Source organism: Rattus rattus, chromosome 2 (assembly GCF_011064425.1).
Source record: "Rattus rattus isolate New Zealand chromosome 2, Rrattus_CSIRO_v1, whole genome shotgun sequence".
Classification (NCBI taxonomy): Eukaryota; Metazoa; Chordata; class Mammalia; order Rodentia; family Muridae; genus Rattus; species Rattus rattus.
Window position 1 is genome coordinate 184535029 of NC_046155.1, and position 25046 is coordinate 184560074.

Genomic DNA, 25046 nt, shown 5'->3' on the forward strand with positions numbered 1-25046 from the left:
ATGAAATAAATGGAAGACAGTTTTCAGTGGTTTAAGAATGGAACATTAGGAAGGCAATGGTAAAGAAAGAATTATACTGTGGAGTAGTGGAGGGCTAACTCACAAAAACAAAAGCATGCAGTAAGTGGACCAGTTTAAGTACTTTTGACTGACAATAAACACACTGTGCTGGTCTCAGGGACAGTAAAGGAAAGCTTAGCAGGTAGAGGGAATTGGTTTTCATTCTAAGTATGCCTAAGTTTCAGTACAGTTATTTATTCTGGCCAAATCACCAGAAAATCAGTCATTCATGTTTTTTGCATTAATGATGAAATGCCCAACTAAAGAAGTACAATCAATTAAAGTTATTTCTTTTTATTTTACTTATTTATTTATTTTTGTGGTGTGCACATGTGCCACAAAGTACATACGGAGGTCAGAATATAACTTGCAGGTGGCAGTTTTGTCCTTCTACCATTTGGATGCAATGCATCAAACTGGAGACTGTCAGATCTGACAGCAGGGACCTGTACCTACTGAGCCCACTTGCAGGCCCAGTACCAACAACTGAACAGGATGATTATATTATATCAGCAAAATTATTATCAAGAGTCTCTTTAAATAATCAGTTTTACAAACAAACGATTAAAACTAAATGTAATCAATCATGGAAGCCTGTAAGATGATAACATGTGTGCTGATTTACAGGTATGGCAATGGTTACCCATGAAAATGTGTGCATTCATGAAGAGAGCCACTCAAGTGTATGATGGTAATATGTTGAATAGCATGTCCTTTGTCCAAGAAATGAAAAAGACACAAACAAAAAGAGCACAGACAATAATAAATTGGCATAAACACTTAAATATTTGTATATATCAGGGAAATATCTATAATAAGTTTAAAGCCCTTCCCTTATTCAAGTGATAGATGACTGTGGCTGGCTGATGTGTAGTGGCAACAAAGGGGCGTGATCGTAGAGATGTTTATAAGATAAAATCACTAGGAAGTGTGCAATAAACAATGGTTAAGAGTAGTGGAGATGAAACTGAGGAACAGGATATGTGGGGCCTTTGATGTAGAAAAAAATATATATTGCTGGGCAATGCTTACAGAATGACTAAACCCTGCTTCCTTGTGAAGGCATATTAGGAGTTTTCCCTTCCACCTCATCTCAACCGACGCTCAGCTTCTGTTCTCACCCACCTATCAGTGCCTCAGATGAGCCTCATCAGTCAAAGCTACCATCCTGAATTCCAGGCTTCTTCCTGACTCCAAAATGTTATGGCTCTTAGAAACCTCAAACTCATCTATTGGAAGACTCCCACATTGTTACATCCCCTTACCTATTCTGCCATTAAATGACTTGATCACCTCCTACTTATTTGTAGTAGGAATTCAGGCTGATGGTACTCTGTCTTCTTCCTTCTGCAATCAGCCAGATGTTATCTGTCTCTCAAGTCTCTGAGAACAGCCTTTGTCACTAGATGGAACGATTTCCCAAACCTAATTCCTGTTTTTCGTTTTCCATACATCTGCAAGAGTTATCCAACACCTCCCACAGAGAGTTAAGGAACACATGATCAGGGTCCAACGTGTCCATCCAACTACATCTACCGAAACGGACGGGATAGCCTCTGTTCTTTCGTTCTATTTTACTTAGCTATCCCCAGGAGGAAGCATGTGCATTTTAATAATTTCTGTCTTTGCTCTAGCCTTGCCTCTGTTCTATCCGTTGCTTGCCATTTGCAATCATTCTTCGGGCTCTTGGTGAATGTTTAGCATTACTACCTGCAATTCCAGGCAGAGGCACAATTCACAGAGGCCCACTCTCCTCTGGAGAAGCAGCAACCACACCCTCAACTGCAGTCAGCTAAGCATAGGTCTCTGCCTTTCTGTGCTATAGGTAAATTGGGGGTGTCAAGCTTCCCTTATCTCTTTTTACTGTTCCATCATTAAATCATAGACATATTAGATGCTTGATGGATATTTTTGTATCGTCAACCTAGATTATCTTTTCTATATATACATGGGTATGATGCTTGGTGTGTGTTATAATGAAATGTTGCAATAAACTGTTGGGGTTTCCTTATTAGTACTTCAATATTGAGGATGTACCGAGCATGGTCAGACTTGGGAAAGCCACACTATTCAAAACCATTGCAAGAAAAATCTCTTATGTCTAAGCACATCTACTGAAATGGCATTGCCAATGTATCCTTGAAGGATTTAAAGTTTTTTTTATTGTAAAGCAAACTACAAAAGCACTGAAGTTGTTGCTGGTAACATTGAGTTTTTTCATACTAAAAGTGATTTCGTGGACTTGTTTTTCAAATATTGAAAAATATTTTATGTAAATATCACATTACTTATAATTTATAACACTTCCTAATTTCAAATACTTATTTCCCTAACTGCTGATGCTAAATCCTGACAAAACATAAGATAAAATCTTCAGAAGTAGCAGGATAATTGTGTGTGTGTGTGTGTGTGTGTGTTTTCTAAACTTTATCCTCTTAGTACGTAACCATTCATTATCTAAAATAGAGACCCTCAAAATTGAGTGAATAAAAGATTATCAAAATAGCATACATACAAAGAGTTATTGCCCAAATTAAACATTTGAAATATTTGAAGTACGAAAGGATTAGCCTCTGTGAACCTCTGTCAATAATACTGTGGAGAATTCACTGAAATCTACCTTTATTACTGGAAGAGTTCACATTGACATGTAGGGAATCTGCTCCACAGAATCCTGGACCATTATTCATCCCACTACCTAAAGAAAGGGTGTTTATAAAAGCTGTTCTGCAGAAGGCTGTTCCTGGTATTTCACAGAAGTAAACATTGGTGTAATTTTGAAATTGCAGCTGTTTCTACAGACTCAAATTGTAAACACAAGTTCACATCACTCTCATTGATTCATAATCCTCCATGGTTCCTTCTACGCCAGTAAATTTTGCCAGGACATGAAACAAGAACAAAAAGAATTTAAAAGTATTTGTATATCTTCAACGGTGCTGCAAAATCCTGAAACTGCTAGTCAACTTTTAGGTGAGATATCAGAATAAAGATTTTTAAACTTTATCTGTGTAGCAATATGGTAGTTAAAAATCATAAAAATTATAAAACTGACCTTGCCATTGATAAAGACATAGAAGCAGTAGTACTATTCATTGGATTCTTATTATGTAGTACACAGTAGTCCAAGAAGTTTATTTATATTTTGTTAAAAATTTGGGAGTGGAGATACTGAACTCAAATAAAATTCTATAATGTATGGTGGGACTAAGGCAGATGTGGTCACCTGATGCTTTCATTGTGAACTAAAAGTAGGCCAAGTACAGGGAGTGGAACTCAAATGCTTGATTGAAATCATGGGGTGGAAAAACCTAACTGCATAAAACTAACATGTAAACAGCGCAGGCACTGTGAAAGTGTCCCCTTTCAAATCCTAACTGTCTTTCAACAGCAAACATGTCTTGTTAGTTTTGGTATCATTTCAGATACAGAATATTCTGTACATTTGAGAATTTGAGTACTCATTCCTTTTATAAAAGTACAAAGTGAGGAAAGTAAATTGTTTAAAATCATACAGTGCTATATACACTTTTTTTGCAGATTGTCACAACCAATATCTACCATCATTTATTTTAACAGCAATGTAATATTCTTAATGTCAATGAAACACTATTTAGTCAACCAGTGTCTTGCCAAAATGACAGTCTTTCAGTTGCAGGATTTTGATGTTATGAACAGTGTTTTGATGGATGTCCAGATGAGTGTCACTCACAGACTTTAGAGATGGAGCTATAAAGCTGAGGTATATGCAGACATATTTACAGTCTCTTTGACATTATTTTTCTCTTGAGAAACCATAAGTTTACAAAAATGAATGCGGAGCTTTGGTTTTTAATCTTCAGAACCCAAACAAGGTTTTGTTAGACTTGATTTATTTTTGCTTTATTTCACCATGAATGCCATTGGACATGTTAATTCTTTTTGTTTCTTCCATCTTTATTAAATTGTGTATTTCTTATTTGCATTTCAAATGTTATTCCCTGTCCCAGTTTCCAGGCCAACAACCCCTAACCCCCCTCCCCTTCTATATCTGTTCCCCTCCCCATCCTCCCCCCATTACCACCCTCCCCCCAACAAGCACGTTCACTGGGGATCAGTCTTAGCAGGACCAAGGGCTTCCCCTTCCACTGGTGTTCTTACTAGGATATTCATTGCTACCTATGTTTTTCTTCATTGGTATAAGCAAAGTTCTTATCTTGGTCAAACTATTTTCAAGTTCCATAATCACTGCCCCCCAAATCTTACATGACCACCATTGTAATACTTGTATAAATATATTATCTCTTAGGTTGTTTAGGATTTATTTGCATAGAAGTATCTTTAAAGTATAGCATTAAGATTAGATTGAATTAAATAATGTATTCAATTTATTATCTCCCTCACTTGCAGCTGTTTTGAAGGTCTGTCTATTTTCCTGCCCTTGCTTATCCATCTTTTTAGTAAGACAGACACATGAAAGTTAACTGAAAACAATCACAAAATCTCTGTGATCAATGCTCTTGTTTTGGTCTCCTTTGACCACAAAATTCTCAATGCCACATAAAAGATGAAAATTATATATGTGAGGCAAAATGTTATTAAATGTAAAATTTACCTCAGGAAAAGACAATCTACTATTCCAGAATTTGTGCTCAAACATTACGAAAGTATATATTATATTATACAGAATCCATTTACTATTTTTGGGACAAATAAAATATATGATGGTGTCTATTGATGTGAAAACCTACATAAAGGAGTACCCAAGAGTCTTTTACAATGAATAACCAGGAATGAATTTTAAGAAGAATCATGCTAGAATAATATGTACAACCTATAAAAATTTACTGAAGGACATAAACAGTGACTGGAATAAATTGAGTCATAACCTGGTTCTGGATGATAGGAGTGAGTGCTTTCATGGTGTCAGTGTCTATCAAATTCTGTATCACTGTACACAGACAGAAATGCCAACAAAATATTTGTGCAGTTCAATACTAAGCCCATCAAAAACAAAAGTTAAGAACCTATTTTAAACATAAAATAAAGTGACGAGTTATGCTACAAGGATTAGAGTGGGCACGTACATGTTTTTGAAACCTGAGAGAAATAGTCTCCACAATTTTTATTATCATGAATGAAATGCTTCTATGCTTTTAAAAATAAATAAGTTTTAAACTGACTCAGATACTACACAATGTTTACATGCATAAGAAAACCACATGGAAGGCTACATTGATAGGTATATTTTATAGTTTTATATAGAAGATAAATAAATTTTAATATTAATTTGAAACATAAATTATATAACATAGTGAAAATAATTTAATGATAGAGAAATTAAGCAATAGCACATTGGTGATAAAATACAGAAAAACTATTAAATTCAATTGAGATCTTAAAAGTCTTATAAAAACACAGAAAGAAGCACTGAAATAAATGCAAGAATTTAGTATGGTATTTTATAGAAAGCTGTTACTTATATACATAGAAAAAAAGAAACCTAGAAAACAAAAGTTCCTGAAACATTTTATTTATTTTATTTACTGATTAGTTATTAGATATTCCTATTAGTTTTTTAAATCAATCTCTTCTGTCCCGTGTGTGTGTGTGTGTGTGTGTGTGTGTGTGTGTGTGTGTAATTCATAGATTTTGTAAAATAAGTTATAAACTATTAGTTACTTATCTTGATACTGTTAGAAATTTCAGGAGTAACAACACAGATGACAAAAATGTCCAACATCACTAATCATCAAGGAAATATAGACTTATCTATCACCACTATGAAAGTAAGTTATACCATTCTCTCACATCTATTCAGAAAAAATAAGATGAGAAAAGGAAGGACTGAAATAAAAGAGAACTTGTTTGCAATGTTGACAGAGACATTGATTTGTGTAGTCAGTATGGAAAACCTCAACACATTATAAATAGAACTGCCAGATCATCCCCAGTTCCCTTAGTGAGCAAATAGCCAAAGGAAACCAATCCGTATGTCATACACATCCGCTCCTCTGTGTTCATTGTATATTTACCTACATTAGTCAAAATAGAGTCAATTCAGGAATCCACCAACAAATAAATAAATAAAAATATGGTAAACACATTCATAATTAAGTCACAGTTATTTGGACAAACAGATGTATCGAGAGACCATAATATGTTGATGAAAATTAACTACAGAAGAAAAATGTTGATTATTGCCATTTGTAAATGAAGCCAGAAAAGCTGATGTCATAAACTAAGGAATAAAATGGTTGCTGGTGAATGCAGAGGAGATGTTCATCAAGAATGCAAAATTTCCATTACATAGAAAAAAACATCTTTAAGGAATCAATTGTAAAATATAATGACTGTAATCAATAGCATTTTTATAGAGAATCTCTACTAATCGATTTAAATGCTGTCACGGTGAAGAATTCTATGGAGTAAACACGTTAACTACTGATCATAGATGCATATATGCATATATACACACACAGGGAGAGCTTCACAGCATTGTTTATGACGCGGAAAAAAGTGGAAGTAAGATTAAGAATTTCTGTGACGTGGCCTACTAAAAGTCTTTTCTCCCTTAGATGAAATAGCAACACACTTTTATCCAGTCTGGAATTTTACAGATTGAAAATATAATCAGGATTAGGCATATATTTCACAGAAGATTTCACAAAGGGACATGGGATATAACATATGCGCATGCATTTATCAGCCTGTGTTCTTAAACATACAAAAACATCTCTAGAAGGGAATTCATTCTATTTGGTAGTAAATCTGTAGATGGAAAGGAGAGATTAAGTGGTACATACAAGAGTTTTGCTGTTCTATCCTTGTGTTTCTTTTAAAATAAAAAAATTATCACATTTAATTATACTATTAAAGGATATTTAGCTGGTGGTGGCTGCTTAGTGTTACTGGAATCCAAATATGCCAAAGATTAGAAAACTAAACAGATGTTTGGACATTGCACAATTCAAATAAGATCACTCTTTTCTTGAAGACAACGGTTTATTTTTGAGTAAAGAGGTCAGATGGGAGGCAAAGATCTATTGGGAATTTTAGTTATTTGTTTAACCTGACTATTCAGAGCTACAGAAAAGCAGCTGGATTGCTTCCTAGAGGCATAGAGAAAGATCAGTGACACTCCCTCTCCATATGCCCCAAAGCAGGGGCCACAGGAGGCTACCTCAGGGCATGCGGGGTCTGGAAGCTTTTGTGTGCAGCTGCAGGAACTCATGCCATGGCTTCATGGTGTTCGGTCTGAAAGAGCAGAAAGAGTCATCAAAATGCCTGAGTAGAGGGGACATTTTATTGAACCATCTCCTGAGCTAAATTAATCGAGCAATGAAACATGACAGTTCAATAGGTGAAATTATCAAAGGAAAACTGCCCCCTGCCCCGGGCAGAGGCCACAGATGGGTGCCTGAGCTATTCTGAGAAAAGTGATTGCTTCATGATAAAAATATAATTGACCCCTATTGTTACATTGCCATTTAATGAGTCCTATCCAGCACCTCAGTAAGGCAAATAGGAAGGGATGGTGTCTGAGGGGTTTGACAGTAACAGCTGATGCTAAACCACATAAAGTTACATGGCTTTGAAGAGAAATTGTCCTTTGTATGGATAAATCAAAGAAACCTTTCAGTTGATTCTTTCATTGGAACTTTTATCTAACACAGAACTTAAAGAATGTAGTACTTGATTTCAAAAGACTAAAATAAATTAATTTAATTTCAAAAAATAAAATAAAATGTTATTTTGTGAGAAAACTAAAAAATAAATATTAAATGCCAGCTGTCTCATGATTTATTCAATCATTTCTTTATAAATCAAGCAAAAGCATTTAATGAATATTAGGAATTCTGGTGTAATGATAGGAACCATTACATAAAGGAATCACAGTTCTTATTTAAATCACATCTTAAACTTGAACGCTTAAACAATTAAACGATCTAATTAAACAATTAACTAGGATGCTTTAGATGGAAAAAATTAAAATCTGAGCTCACACTAGATTAAACAATGGTAATTATTTGTTGGTATGCGTGGAAATCCAGTGGCTGATCAGTTAACAGGGTTGATTTAATCCCATGCTTCCAGTGTTGTTTGTGTGAGTCTGTCTGCCCATATTGTTCAGTGTAATCTTTCCTAAGTTTGTTGTTGTTGTTGTTGTTGGTGGTGGTGGTGGTGATGGTGGCTGTTTTTATACAGCACTACACGATACATGGCCACTGGAGAAAATACACTCTTTATCTGTTGCATTGATTCAGAATTAATCACAATGCCATTATTGAATAAATTCTTTTAGGAACAATAAATAATTCTTAGAATTCTTGGAGCTTCTATGAAAATGGGAATATGATCTGCTTCTTCTGGGGTTTCTTAGGTTGGATAAAGGTGGGAAACAAATACAGATATTCATATTAAAGGAAGAAGGGGTGGCCATATCTCTTCTCTTCATCATTAAACTGCAATCTGTACCATTTAAATAATCCTAAAATATCCTGAATTTTTACTTATACATGCACACATAAAGATCTTCAACTTGTTATGCTTTGGTAGGCAATACATATCCAAAATGCATTATTTTCTTTTTTTTTTTTTTTTATTTTTATTTTTTTTATTAACTTGAGTATTTCTTATGTACATTTGGCAAACATCCCTTCCTCCCCCCTTCCTTATGGGTGTTCCTCCCCCCCTCCCCCATTGCCGCCCCCCCGACAGTCTAGTTCACTGGGGGTTCAGTCTTAGCAGGACCCAGGGCTTCTCCTTCCACTGGTGCTCTTACTAGGATATTCATTGCTACCTATGAGGTCAGAGTCCAGGGTCAGTCCATGTATAGTCTTTAGGTAGTGGCTTAGTCCCTGGAAGCTCTGGTTGCTTGGCATTGTTGTACATATGGAGTCTCAAGCCCCTTCAAGCTCTTCCAGTTCATTCTCTGATTCCTTCAACGGGGGTCCCGTTCTCAGTTCAGTGGTTTGCTGCTGGCATTCGCCTCTGTATTTGCTGTATTCTGGCTGTGTCTCTCAGGAGAGATCTACATCCGGCTCCTGTCGGTCTGCACTTCTTTGCTTCATCCATCTTGTCTAATTGGGTGGCTCTATATGTATGGGCCACATGTGGGGCAGGCTCTGAATGGGTGTTCCTTCAGTCTCTGTTTTAATCTTTGCCTCTCTCTTCCCTGCCAAGGGTATTCTTGTTCCCCTTTTAAAGAAGGAGTGAAGCCTTCACATTTTGATCATCCGTCTTGAGTTTCATTTGTTCTAGGCATCTAGGGTAATTCAAGCATTTGGGCTAATAGCCACTTATCAGTGAGTGCATACCATGTATGTCTTTCTGTGATTGGGTTAGCTCACTCAGAATGATATTTTCCAGTTCCAACCATTTGCCTACGAATTTCATAAAGTCATTGTTTTTGATAGCTGAGTAATATTCCATTGTGTAGATGTACCACATTTTCTGTATCCATTCTCTGTTGAAGGGCATCTGGGTTCTTTCCAGCTTCTGGCTATTATAAATAAGGCTGCGATGAACATAGTGGAGCACGTGTCTTTTTTATATGTTGGGGCATCTTTTGGGTATATGCCCAAGAGAGGTATAGCTGGATCCTCAGGCAGTTCAATGTCCAATTTTCTGAGAAACCTCCAGACTGATTTCCAGAATGGTTGTACCAGTCTGCAACCCCACCAACAATGGAGGAGTGTTCCTCTTTCTCCGCATCCTCGCCAGCATTTGCTGTCACCTGAGTTTTTGATCTTAGCCATTCTCACTGGTGTGAGGTGAAATCTCAGGGTTGTTTTGATTTGCATTTCCCTGATGACTAAAGATGTTGAACATTTCTTTAGGTGTTTCTCAGCCATTCGGCATTCCTCAGCTGTGAATTCTTTGTTTAGCTCTGAACCCCATTTTTTAATAGGGTTATTTGTCTCCCTGCGGTCTAACTTTTTGAGTTCTTTGTATATTTTGGATATAAGGCCTCTATCTGTTGTAGGATTGGTAAAGATCTTTTCCCAATCTGTTGGTTGCCGTTTTGTCCTGACCACAGTGTCCTTTGCCTTACAGAAGCTTTGTAGTTTTATGAGATCCCATTTGTCGATTCTTGATCTTTTATTGGATTTTTTTTTTATTTACACGTCAAATGTTATGCCCTTTCCAGGTTTTCAGTCTATAAACCTGCTATCCCATCCCCCCACCCCCTGATTCTATGAGGGTGTTCCCCCACCCACCCATCCTCCCATCCATACACCCCTTCCTGCCCCTGCGCCCTGACATTCCCCTACACTGGGGAGGGAGGCGGTCCAGCCTTGGCAGGACCAAGGGCTTCTCCCATTGGGGCCCAACAAGGCCATCCTCTGCTACATATGCAGCTGGAGCCATGGGTCTATCCATGTGTACTCTTTGGATGGTGGTTTAGTCCCTGGGAGCTCTGGTTGGTTGGTATGGTTGTTCTTATGGGGTTACAAACCCCTTCAGCTCCTTCAATTTTTTCTCTAATACCTCCATTGAGCAACATGTTCTCAGTTCAACGGTTGGCTATGAGCATCCGCCTCTATATTTGTCATGATCCGGCACAGCCTCTTAGGATACAGTGATATCAGGCTCCTATCTGCATGCACTTCATGGCATCAGTAATATTGTATAGTATTGGTGACTGTGTGTATATGGGCTGGATCCCCAAATGGGGTAGGCTCTGGATAGCCTTTCCTTGAGTCCAGACTTTGTCTCCATATTTGCTCCTATGAATATTTTTGTTCCCATTTCTAAGAAGGACTGAAGCATCTGCATTTTGGTCTTCCTTCTTGAGTTTCATATGGTCTGTGCTTTTGAGCTAATATCCACTTATCAGTAAGTGCATACTGTGTGTGTGTGTGTGTGTGTGTGTGTGTGTGTGTGTGTGTGTGTGTGTGTGTATGATTGGGTTACTTCACTCAGGATGATATTTTCTAGTTCCATTTTCTAGATCTATGAATTTCATGATGTCATTGTTTTGATAGCTGAGAAGTAATCCACTGTGTAAATGTACCACATTTTCTGTATCCATTCCTCTGTTGAAGGGCATCTGGGTTCTTTCCAGCTTCTGGCTATTATAAATAAGGCTGCTATGAACATAGTGGAGCATGTGTCCTTGTTATATGTTGGAGCGTCTTTTGGACATATGCCTAGGACAGGTATAGCTGGGTCCTCAGTAGTACTATATCCAATTTTCTGAGGAATCTCCAGACTGATCTCCCAAGTGTTTGTACCAACTTGCAATCCCACCAACAATGGAGGAGTGTTCCTCTTTCTCCATATCCTCTGATGTGACATAGAATGTTAGGGTTGTTTTGATTTGCATTTCCCTGATAACTAAAATGTTGAACATGTCTTTAGGTGCTTCTCAACCATTCTACAATCCTCAGTTAAAAATTCTTTGTTTAGCCCTATACCCTATTTTTAATAGGGTCATTTGATTCTCTGGAGTCTAACTTCAAAGTTATTTGTATATATTTGATATTAGCCCTCTATTGAATGTAGGATTGGAAAAGATCTTTTCCCAAGCTGTTGGTTGCCACTTTGTCCTAATGACAGTGTCCTTTGTCTTATAGAAGCTTTGTGATCTTATGGAGTCCCATTTGTCAATTCTGGATCTTAGAGCATAAGCCATTGGTGTTCTGGTCAGGAAATTTTCCCCAGTGCCCATGAGTTCAAGATTCTTCCCCACTTTTTCTTCTATTTGTTTGAATGTACGTAGTTTTATGAACACATCAAAACTAACATTTATCATGATCAAGTTAGACTTCATTGCAGGGTTGCAAGGATGGTTCAATATATGGAAATCCATCAATGTAATCTGCTATATAAACAAACTAAAAAAACACACACATGATCATCTCATTAGATGCTGTGAAAGTATTTGACAAAATTCTTCCTGTTAAAAGTCTTGGAAGGATCAGGAATTCAATGTCCATACCTAAACATTGTAAGACCAATATACAGCAAACCATTAACCAACATCAAGCTAAATGAAGAGAAACTTGAAGCAATTCCATTAAATCAGGGACTAGACAAGGCTGCCCACTCTCTCCCTACCTATTCAAGATGGTACTCAAAGTCCTAGCCAGAGCAATAAGAAAACAAAAGGAGGCCAAATGGATACAAATTGGAAAGGAAGAAGTCACAATATCACTATTTGCAGATGATAAATAGTATATTTCAATGACCCCAAAAATTCTACCAGAGAATTCCTAAATCTGATAAACAACTTCAGCAAAGTAGCTGGATATAAAATTAACATAAACAAATCAGTGGCCTTCCTCTACTCAAATAACAAACAGGCTGAGAAAGAAATTAGGAAAATGACACCCTGCACAGTAGTCCCAAATAATATAAAATACCTCTGTATGATCCTAACCAAGCAAGTAGAAGATCTGTATGACAAGAACTTCAAGTCTCTGAAGAAAGAAATTGAAGATCTCAGAAGATGGAAATACCTCCATGCTCATGGATTGTCAGATTAATATTGTAAAAATAGCCATCTTGCAGAAAACAATGTACAGATTCAATGTAATCCCCATCAAAATTCCAACTCAATTCTTTATAGAGCTAGAAAAAGCAATTTGCAAATTCATTTGGAAAACAAAAAACCAAGGATAGCTAAAACTATCATCAACAACAAAAGAACTTCTGAGGTAGTAACCATTCCTGACCTCAAGCTGTATTACAGAGCAATCGTGATAAAAACTGTATGGTATTGGTACAGAGACAGGCAGGTAGATTAGTGGAATAGAATTGAAGGCCCAGAAATGAAGCCACACACCTATGGTCACTTGGTCTTTGACAAAGGAGCTAAAACCATCCAATGGAAAAAAGATAGCATTTTCAACAAATGAAGCTGGTTCAACTGGAGGTCAGCATGTAGAAGAACTAGATTATGGAGGAACTGGGTTCTGATGATGCCAAGTGGCCTTGGTTTCTGTTGCTTAGGTTCTAGCCCTTGCCTCTCACATCTGCTTATCTCTGGTGTTAGCTGGTTTTGCTGTCTCTGACAGTGGCTTGACCTTCCTCTAAGCCACTGTGTCAACACTACTGGGAGACCAGCTCTCTCTCCATGGTATCTGGGTGCTGAGAACTGTGGCACAGGGTCAGCTCAGGATCAGCTCAGGGTGCAGACAGAAACTGTAAGAATCCTGCCCCAGACTACTCCTTGATTCCTGTGTCCTGAGACCTCTGAGCGGGTTTCTCAGAGTAGAATTTGTGGTCTTACTTGTGCTCTCAGTTATGTCAGCACTCCTGGGAGACCTGCTTTCTCCCAGCAGGATCTGAGTATAGAGAGCTGTGGCACAGAGTCAGCTCTGGGTAAGGACAGAAACTGCACATTCTTGTCTAAATCAACTATATATTTACAACGTAGTTCAAAGATTTGAGCACGCTAATATCAGCAAAACACTATTTAGAGATTTGTGAGTTCTTAACCTTGTTGGAGATGTAAGATTTCATTTTCAACACTTATGTGCTGAGATTAAACTAACATTTGACACAGTAGAAATATATTGTGCCATAGAGCTCAAAACGCTGGAAATCTGTGAAATACACAGGTCATTAAATGAACAGATGCAAGCTCTCCAATGAGCCTTATTGTGTTTTCCCTCAGTACATGAATATCCAGTACCATCCTTGCTTTACATGGACTACAAATATACCCAGCCCTCAATAATCCCTTCAATAATATATATGTCTGTATAACACATGCATGCCTGGTGCTCAGCAAGGTAGAAGGAGGGGATTGAACCTCCTTATGATTGGACTTACAGCTTTCTGTGAGCTTCCTCATGTCTGTAGGGAAGCAAGCCTTGGTCCTCTTCAAAATTAAGCCCTCTTAATCATTGCACTATCTCTCCAGTCTGAAAATGTATTTCCTTAAAGAAGGAATAAAATCTAATATTCTCTACTTACTCATTTATATCTATGTATTATCTCAGATTATGTTTTTTGTTTGTATAAAATATGTGAGAGGCACATTGAGAATAAGAGTTAAGAACCAAGGAAAATAACCAAGAAGATGTATTTGATACAAAGTGTAGTAAAAGTATTGGCGTAACAAATGTTCTATTTTGCTCTCTGGAAAACTGTATGGAAATTTTCTACTTTATGAGGCCCACTAATACATAGACCTAGATGTTAAATATCTATGATAAAAAAGATGAGAAAATAATTATACTTTGAAATAACTATGTACTAGTTAGAATTTCTGCTATAGCAACATAGTAGATAAAACACAGATTATTAGGAACCCAAAATGAAAACCTTAATTTTCTTTACAAATGCTAATTTTGATTGAATGAGATGTAACTTTATACCTTTTCATATTAGAGAAAGGAAAACCTGAAATGACAGCCATTATCTGCAACATCCCATGTTTCTTTGTTGATTAAAGCACTCTGTCATTCATTCAACAATTACTTATTATTCAACTCTAATGTTTCTACATGGGAAGATCTTTAGCCACAAGTAGACAATAGTCTGATAGAGGAAAGTATTGGGCTGAGCATCCTTACCCACTAATTCAAAGCATGAATTATTCTTTATAATTTGTTTAATTTTTAAAATTTTTTATTTACTTTTACACTCCAGATTTTATCCCATCCTGGTTCACCTTCTGACTGTGCCATATCCCACACTTCCCCCCCGCCCAGCACCCCAGACTCCACAAGGATGTCCCCACCCCACCCACTCCACCAGACCCCTAAATTTCCTGGGGTCTCCAGACTCTTGAGCGTACGGTGCATCTTTTCTGACTGAACCCAAACCCAGGTGTCCTCTGGTGTATATGTGTTGGGGGCCTCATCTCAGCTGGTGTATGCTGCCTGGTTGATGACCCAGTGTCTAAGAGATCTTGGGGGTCCAGGTTAATTGAGACTGCTGGTCCTCCTACAGGGTTGTCCTCCTCCTCAGCTTCCTCTAGCTTTTCCCTAATTCAACCAGAGAGGTCAGCAGCTTCTTTTCATTGGTTGGTTGCACATATCCTCATTTGACTCTTTCAGCTGCTTGTTGGGCCTTGTGGAGGGCAGTCATGATAGGTCCCTTTTGTTTAGTGTCCCATAGCCTCAGTAATGGTGTCAGGTCTTGGGGTCTCCCCTGGAGCTGGATCCCACTTTGGGCCTCTCACTGGACCTTGTTTTCCTCAGGCTCTGCTCCATTTTCATCCCTGCATTTCTTTCAGATAGGAAAAATTATTGGTCAGAGCTTTGATTATGGGATAGCAACCCCATCCCTTACTTGATGCCCTGTCTTTCTGCTGGAGATGAGTTTAATGAGTTCCCTCTCCCTACTGTAGGGCACTGTAGGTCCCCCCTCTTTGAGTCTTAAGGGTCTCTCACTCCCCAGGTCTCCGGTACAATCTAGAGCATCCTCCCAACCTTCCTCCTGAAGTTGAATGTTTCCATTTTTTCTGCTGGCCCTCAGGGCTTCAGTCTTTTTCCCAACCCAATACCAAATCATGTTCTCCTCTCCCAGAACCCCCATCCACTTTCCCTCCCCTGTGCCTCCCTCCCCGCTTGTGGTTGCTCTCTTCTCCCTCCCAAGTGGGACTGAGGCATCCTCACTTGGGTCCTTCAGCTTGTTGACCTTCTTGAGCTCTGTTGACTGTATCTTGGGTATTCTGTACATTTTTTTTGCTAATATACACTTATTAGTGAGAACGTGAATGTCCTTTTGGGTCCGAGTTACCTCAGGATGATATTTTTCTTGTTCCATCCATTTGCCTGCAAAACTCAGGAATTCTTCTTTCTTAATAGCTAGGTGGTATTCCATTGTGTAAATGAACCACATTTTCCTTATCCATTGTTCTGTCGTGGGACATCTGGGTTGTTTCAAGCTTCTGGATATCACAAATAAGGCTGCTATGAACATAGTTGAACATGTACCCCTGTGGCATGGTGGGGCATCTTTTTAATGTATGCCCAAAAATAGTACAGCTGAGTCTTCAGGTAGAACTATTTCCAATTTTCTGAGGAACCTCCAAATTGATTTCCAGAACAGTTGTACCAGTTTGCAATCCCACCAGCAATGGAGTAGTGTTCCTAAAAGAGTGCACCAAAATGGAACTCAATTTAATTGATTTTCAAGTTCATGAATTTCAAGTTTAGGAAATATAAACTCAAATCAAGCATTTTTTAAAATGGGATTTGGGGTTATATGAATTTGGCAGAAGCTAGAGAAGGGAGGAGACTCTTATAGCATATGAAAGAGCATGAAGGCACACACTGAATAAAATATTCAAGAGAAAAAGATCTACTCGGTTTGTATAATGTTACTTTTATGTATGTTTTCAGGTCTGACCAGTTGGTATTTGATAACTGACTACTGTTAGCTTCCCTGGGGAAGATCTCTGTACTCACATAAAAGCACTAGGGAAACCAGGAATCTCCTTAATCTGCTTTCCATCCAGAAGCCGGGGAGTGGATGTGGTTAAAAGCCTGGTGATCCGTGTGGCCAGTCCATAATAAATTTCTCTGACAGTCAATCTGTATATAGCACTATCCTCCCTCATACCCTGATTTCAAGGCTTTTTTTTTTTCATTTAATCTATAGAATCTTTATGAAAGACATCACTTTTACTTTAAAAAGAATTTCAGTGTAGTCATATCTTCAACATTCTTGTGTACATTGAATTGAGTTAATTATCACCAGAAAACTATTTTTCAAGTTGTGTTGTGCTTAAATATACTGAAAATAAGCTACCTGAGGCCAGACTCTTGAAATTTTAACCAACATCAGCTACTGAGCTGTATTGAACTGAGCTACCTTTTATCTCTCTTGGGTCTTTTCTCTGCTGGTCTTTCTGGTTGCAGAGACCCCACAACTATACTCCATCAAATTGGAAAATCTAAAAGAAATAGAATATATATATATATTTATATCCAATGAAAGTTAAATTAACAACAGATAAGCAATTTTAAAAGGCCTATACTGAAATATGGTAATTAAAATTCTCCCAATGGAAAAGAGCACAAAGCCATATATATTTAGTACAGACTTTTATGAAACTTTCAAAGAAGGATTAATGCCAATACTGCTCAAATTATTCCACAAAATAATAAATGTAAGAAACACTGCCCAACTTTTTTTTATGACACTTCAATTACTCTTCTATCTAAACCTCAGAAACATCAATTCCCTTTATGATGATAGGTGCAAAAATTCTCAACAAAATATTTGCAAAATAAATCCAAGAATGCATTAAAAAGATCATCTACCACAATAAAGTAGGCTGCATCCCAGAGATACAGATATGTAATATGCAAATATATAAATATAACCTACCGTATAAACAAAATGAAAGATAAAAGCCATATAGTCATGTCAATCGATGCACAAAAGGCCTTTAACAAAATTTAATGGCTCTTAATGATAAAAGTATGGAGAGACTGGAGATACAAGGAATATACTTCAACATAAGACAATTTACATCAAATCCAGGGTGAAAAATCAACCTGTGCGGAGCACTCTGGAGTTGTAAAATGTTGAAGGAATTCTTGCTTCTTGATTGATTTAATCATGAGTCTGCCAACATCTAACTTTGTTTTTGATTAAGACATGTGTTGTATCCTTCCAGATACCTCCACTTACATATATGTCTCTCGGAAACTGCCCAAAGCTGAAGGAAATATGCTTAGTCAAACATAGATACTGCATACCATAAATTTGCCACATAAGCATTTGTGGTCATTTTTTAACTTCCTGGAATTGGTCATGCTTTCTGTTGCTTGCCTTTAAAAGACACTGAGAAAATAAATTTGCTGTTGGTATGGTATTGACATGCAGCCCTCCCACATCTGTCTCTAGAATCTTCTTTCTGTCTTATAATCATCCTCACTCTCCCAGTCATAGTTTTCATGTTGACTAGCCAGCTTGCTCAGGAACTGGCCTAGTCTTTTAAGGCTGGACTATAGGGAACTACAGGGGACATAACTGGAAGTGAGGTGCTCAGGAAAAGTGAAAGTGTTGGGAGCAATGAGTAACTTTTGAGAGTAAAAGACATAGGAAAACAAAGATAGGAGAGCTCAGAAAAAGCAAAAGACATAGGAAAAAAAAGACAGAAGAAACAAGAAAAATGGGACAAGGAAATATTTTCTTGCTTTTTGTACATATGCTCAGAGATATGCTTGGAATATGGGAGCTAAGATAAGTAGCTGCTGCTTACATTTTTAGATTTTGTAGAGGAAGAGTATGTCCTTGGTTCAATCAAAAAGAGACCAAAAATTTAGAAACTTGAATAAAGGTAGGAAAAAAATTGTATGATCATTATGATACCCATGAGCATGAGAAAATCCTCGTGGACACTTTTAGCTTGTGGCCTTTAATTAAGGACATCCTGGAACCTAGACATGAGATAGAAAAGGTACAAGTGGTGGTGTTAGGCCATCTAGCAGTGATTACTGAAAACCCCAAATTAAATAAACATATTGGTACCAAGCCTACTGTCCCTCATCTTTATGAGGACATTAAAAATCCTATAACAACATTAAAAGAGGAGACTTTTGATCCTGAGGAAGAAAAAGACTTAGAGGAAGAAGCTGCAAAACATCACAATGAGGATTGGACCTTTCTTTGTTGGGTCTTTGTGTGGTTTAGATGTAAGTGTAATTGTATAAAAACTCTTTAAGTTGTTTCTCTATTTCTTCCTTGACCAAGTTATCATTGAGTAGAGCGATGTCCAACTTCCATGTCTGTCTTTTTTGTTGTTATTGAAGACCAGCCTTAGTCCATGGTGATCTGATGGGATGCGTGGGATTATTTCTATCTTCCTGTACTTGTTGAGGCCTGTTTTATGACTGATTACATGCCCAATTTTGGAGAAGGTAGCATGAGGTGCTGAGAAGAAGGTATATCCTTTTGTTTTAGGATGAAATGTTCTATAAATATCTGTTAAATACATTTGGTTAATAACTTCTGTTAGTTTCTCTATGTCTCTTTTTAATTTCTGTTTCCATGATCTGTCCATTGATGAGAGTGGGGTGTTGAAATCTCCTACTATTATTGTGTGAGGTGCAATGTGTGCTTTGAGCTTTAGTAAGGTTTATTTTATGAATAGAGGTGTCCTTGCATTTGAAGCATAGATATTTAGGATTGCGAGTTCATCTTGGTGGATTTTTCCTTTGATAAATATGAAGTGTCCTTCTTTATTGTTTTGATGACTTTTGGTTGAAAGTCAGTTTTACTCGATATTAGAATGGCTACTCCAGCTTGTTTCTTCAGACCATTTGCTTGGAAAGTTGTTTTCAAGCCTTTTCCTCTGAGGCAGTGTCTGTCTTTGTCTCTGAGGTGTGTTTCCTATATACAGCAAAATGCTGAGTCCCCTTTATGTACATATCTCATCTGTTAATCTATGTCTTTTTATTGAGAAATTGAATCCACTGATATTAAGAGGTATAGTTTCCCTCCTTGTGTTGGCTCTATTTAAATACAGACGTTTGACCTATTTTATTTGCCAAGTTTTCAGGAAAAAAATGATGATCATTATCTTTGTCATAAGTTGTACGGTTTGCTAGTATTCATGAGTTTATATTTGCCCATAATTTAAGTGTTAGTTCTATAAAACAAGCTGCCTTAGTCTTTACTGAAGGGTCTTTAATGGAAGATCTGCCTGTATATTGAATTCAAAAATGGCAACTTTGCAATTTAAACCTGCATATGCTCAGATAATTGAATTAAAAGCTGTTGCAGTTTGTGTTCGAACTTTGTGACTTTCCCTTTTAATTTATAAACAGATACTTAGTACATTGTTGGAGACTGTCTCTTATCTAAATTCTCAGATAGTCAAATGCTATAGTTTCAGCAAATTCAACCTAGCATAAGGAACAGAAAATATACACATTATGTGGGGCACATCAGGGCCCATACTGACTTCCCTGGCCTTTCATCTATGGGAAATTCCACAAAAGATGCATTAACTCCTGTTGCTGCCACTTCTCTAATGAAGTTTGAACTTGTTCAATGATCTTCACCATCCAAATAACAACAGCATAAGAAGGCAAGTTCAAATTTCTCGAGAAGCTGCTAAAGTCATTGCTAAAGCATGTTCTCCATGCCCACATTATCTTTCCCCTTTATAGTGTTGAATCAAGGAGGAATAGTGCCTGATCAACTTTGGCAAATGGATGCTACTCACATTCTTAACTTTGGGAAGCTAAAGTATATTCATGTCACAATAAATACATATTTAGGATTCACATGTGGATCTGCCTTGACATGGGAAGCTACTAAACATGTTATAACCTTGCTTAAAATACTTCACTATTTCAGGCACTCCTTAAATCATAAAATCTGACAATGGCACTGGATACAAATAGTAAAGCCTCTCAAACCTTTATGTTCAGCAATTTAATATTGTCCACAAAATAGGAATTCCCTATATTCCACAAGGACAAAGAAATGTGGAAAGATCTCATGGATTACTGAAACAATTGCTAAAAATAAGAAAAGGAAGTATACCCCTGTATACTACATAAATATCTTCATCATGTCCCATTTATTTTAAATGTCCAGACACTGGATGCAACAGGTAAATCAGCTGCTAAATGTTTCTGCCATCCTCAAACCCAATATGATTTTTCTTATGTCAGATGGAAAGATCCTTTGACAGGATTATGGGATGGGCCTGACCCTGTATTGATATGTGGATAAGGACACAAATTTGTTTTTTCACAGGATTCTGAAGGAGCAATGTATCTGCCAGAGTAATTGGTGACATGCTGACACTGACTATGATCTTTCTGACTGCCCCGAGGATGCTGATGGGGAAGGTGTATTAGGCATATATTCCTGACCCACTTTTGACATCCTCCTGTATAGTCAAGGCCAGAAGTACTTGTGACTTCTAATAACCCTCAGCTTAGGTTTCCTTGGTCTGATAGTAAAACGTTTTTTTCAAATTAGTGAACTACACTGCTATGGGTCAGGGCCTACCTTATTTGTTTTACTAGAAATCATACCAATTCTGGATGTGTGTCTTTGTACCCTCAGATGTGAAAGAATATATCTAAGACTGTAATGCAAAACATTAAGATTGGAATGCCTGTATTTCAGATGAACAAGGTGCCTTGCTTCAAGCTTTTGGACTTTGCAGAACAGAGAACAGAGACTGTGGAACCTGCCTTTGAAAAATCAATCAAATGGAGAAGTTGTTATAATGACCCTCCTTTTTCCTTTAATGTGACTGATTATCCCTACTCAATCATGGACTGGTCGTGAAATCAATCCAATATTAGACAAGAGGAAATAAAAGTGGGCATTTGGAGGGTTGGTTCTGGATATTTTCAGAGACATGTTTGGAAATTGGCAGTGGCTTCATATGATATTATGTTTGCTGTGGATAAGAATGGAAGAATGGAAATTAAGGTAAATGTAACATCCTGCATTACCAAGCTAATCTTTTAGTAATTGGGAATCTTGCCTTTGTTATTGGCTCTGACAATGAGTTCAATAATTCTTGTTTTAATTGTCTTTGGTCCAATTGTGTTTCTACACTGTATGATGGTCAATCTGTAATGGTGGCACATTGGCCAGCTTTTGTTATGATTCCTGTAAACTTATCTGAATCCTGATACTCTGGTAAAAGGCTTACAAATATTGAAAGAATCATACTCTGGCAAGGAGTAAAAATATAATTGGGCTGATCATTGCCTCTGTTGTTGCTGTCATAACTCTTATAACCAGTACTACTACTTCTGCATTAGCTTTAATAAAAGAGGTATATACAGCTAGTTTTGCTAATCATCTTGCAGAAACTATAACCAATGACTTGAACATACAAGAGGATTTGAATAAACCACTGAAACTAAGAATTGATGTATTATATGATATAGTATAAATTATGGGAGATGAGGGACAAGGAATGAAAGTCAGAAGCCATTTGGAATGTCATACTCAATATCTATGGATTTGTATCACTCCAAAAATGTATAATGAGTATCAGCATAACTGGACTAGAGTGAAAAAGTACCTTCAAGGAATATGGCATGATACTAATATTCCTTAAAATTTACTAGTACTGCATAAGGAGATTGTAAGTTTTAAAAAAGGCAAAGCCTTTGACTTTTAACACTGTCAGCATTGCAAAAGGTATTCTGAAAAAGTTACAAGCCATTTTTCCTTCATGGTCCTCATTTACATCTCTCTCATTGGGCATAGCAGAACTTGGCTTTATGACCCTTTTTTATGACATGTATACTGCCTGTTCTTTTCAGAGGAATCATCATAGCTTTTACAGATGTCAAAGCAGAGTTACATAAATTTAAGCTCCAATGTCTTCTCTAGATGAAGTTGGTAGTCGATGACAGGTAAGATTATCTTGAAAACCTTCTCAACCTAAGCCAGGCCACAATACAAGATTATTTGCATGCCAATGATGGGTAAGAGCTGTTTTCAGATGGCAACCTAAGACAGGCACAACTTTCTGCTCCATGACTGATAAGGTGTGCAGCTCTTACAGATAAAAAAAGACAGGTAAGATTCTCTCAGAAGTGAATCAACCTAAGACAGGGCATGGATGCTAGGATTTATGTACCAATGACAGGTAAATTCCACACTTCTTGAGGGGACATCTAAGGCAGGCACAGTCTTTCTGGGCCAATAGCTGAGATAGCTTTGGCTTGTATAGATAAAAAAGGTAGACATATGTGAAGCACATCTGGAGTTAACTTTGGCAGACTACTTGCTTGTGATTAATCACTAATGAGTCTGCCAACATCTGTCTTTGTTTTTATTTAAAACATGCTTTATTTCCTGCCAAGTTACTCTGCTTACACATATGTCCTTGAGAGACTGCCCAAGGCTGAAAGAAATAGGCTTAGTCAAGCACAGATACTGTGTATCATAAACTTGCCACATAAGCAATTGTGGTCATTTTTTAACTTTCTGGAATTGGTCATGCTTTCTGTTGCTTGCCTTCAAAAGACACCAGGAAAATACATTTGCTGCTGGCATGGTATTGACCTGCAGTCCTCCCATATCTCTCTGCTTTATCTTCTTTCTGCCTTTCCTATAATAATCCTCATTCCTCAAGTCATGGATTTTGTGTTGACTGACCAGCTTGCTTCTGAACCACCTGTTAGAGAAAAAAAAGTCAAGGCATTTCTACTATATTTAGAAGGAAGTCAAGTTTGCTCATTCTCTCCATAACTGTTTATGATAGTACCTGAAGTCTTAGCTAGAACAAGATGACAACTAAAATAGATCAAAGGCATACAAATAGGAATGGAAGAATTTAAAGTATCCTTTCTGACATAGTATGCATAGTGACTCTAAAAATTCCCTAGGAAACCCCTACAGCTGAGAGACACATTTAGCAAAGTAGTAAGATACAAAATTATCTCACAAAGTTAGTAGCCTCCCAATCTATAAATGATAAGTGAACTGAGAAGTATGCCAAAAAATACCACTTTTCAAAAAACACTTTAAAAATATTTATCTTGGGGTTAACTCTAACAAAGCAAGTGAAAGATTTATATGATAAACTCTGAAGAAAGATATTGAAGAAGATATCAGAAGATGAAAACACCTACCATTCTCATGAATGGGAAGGATTACTACAGTTTAAAAGGCCACCTGATAAGAAGTAAGATTCTGTGATCATAATTCCAACACAATTATTCACAGAATTTGAAAGGAAAAATTTCAACTTCATAATCAAACATGCATGAAAAAATCCAGAATACCTAAAATAATCTTTAATAATGCCAAGAACTGCTGGAGGTATATCCCTCCACAATTTCAAGTAATAGAGCCATAAAATCAGACACACTGATAAATGAAATTGAAGATTCAAACATAAATCCACACACCTATAGGTACTTGATTTTTGAAATAAGAAAGCTATAAGTACACACTAGATAAAAGACACAATCTTCAGCAAATAGTGAATAATTTGCTAAACAAATTATATGGCTGCATGTAGAAGAGTACAAATAGATCTACATTGATTACCCTTCACTAAAGATACAAACAAATGGATCCAGGACTTCGACATAAGGCTTGATACACTGAATATGGCAGAAGATGAAGTGGAGAATAGCTTTGAACTCATCGTCACAAGAAAGTACTTCCTGAACAGAACACCAATAGCATAGTCACTACAAGAAATAATTAAAATTGAAATCTCAAAACCAGAAAGTTTGCTATATGAAAAGGGACATGATCGTTGAGACAAAGCATCAGGCTACATACCGGAAAAAGTGTTTTTCCAACTCTATGCTCAATAGAGAGCTAATATCTAAAATATGAAGAGCTCAAAAAAATTGGGAAATCAAGAAAATAAATAGCCCACATGTTGCTTTTCATCATGGTCATAGGTTTTAAATAACTTATTACGACCATCTCACACTTTGGGGGAAATTAAAACTACCCCAGAAGAAAAAGAAAATGATCTGCAATGAAGAACTCCAGTACAGAGACTTCATGCTCATGGGTTGCCTGCTGCCTCCCCTGATAAACATCACTGTCAGAACCCTTCATATCTACCATTAGTCACTTTAGTTTCACTTCATAGTAAATTTCTATGTTCTGTGTATGCAAAGATGCAATACAGTTGGTGACTAAGCTCTGCGAAGATCCTGATGAGCTTGAAAAGGAGCTTTGTGTGCTGGTGTCCATCAGTCCAGTGGATTCAAAGATCAGGCTTTCCAAATAACCATAGTTGGTTAGTATCTCTGTACATCTCCTTCCTAATTCTACATGCAATAAATCCAGTGATCCTCATGACAGAGTCTCAGAAAGGACAAAGCTCTCACATTCTGAGGGTTGGGAAAATGGATATTTCTATAAATCAGATCCATGATGACCTGTGATCATTAAACTATAACATCTTTTCACCTTTATATGACACTTGCTCAAACATTTGGAAATCATTCTTTAGTCATTATAATCTCTTCTACAAAACCGTAGCTTGCTTTCTGTTAATTTTCCTGCATCTTACAATCTAGAAGTCTGGTCATTACTATGATCTCTATGTATACAAATTATTATACATTTCT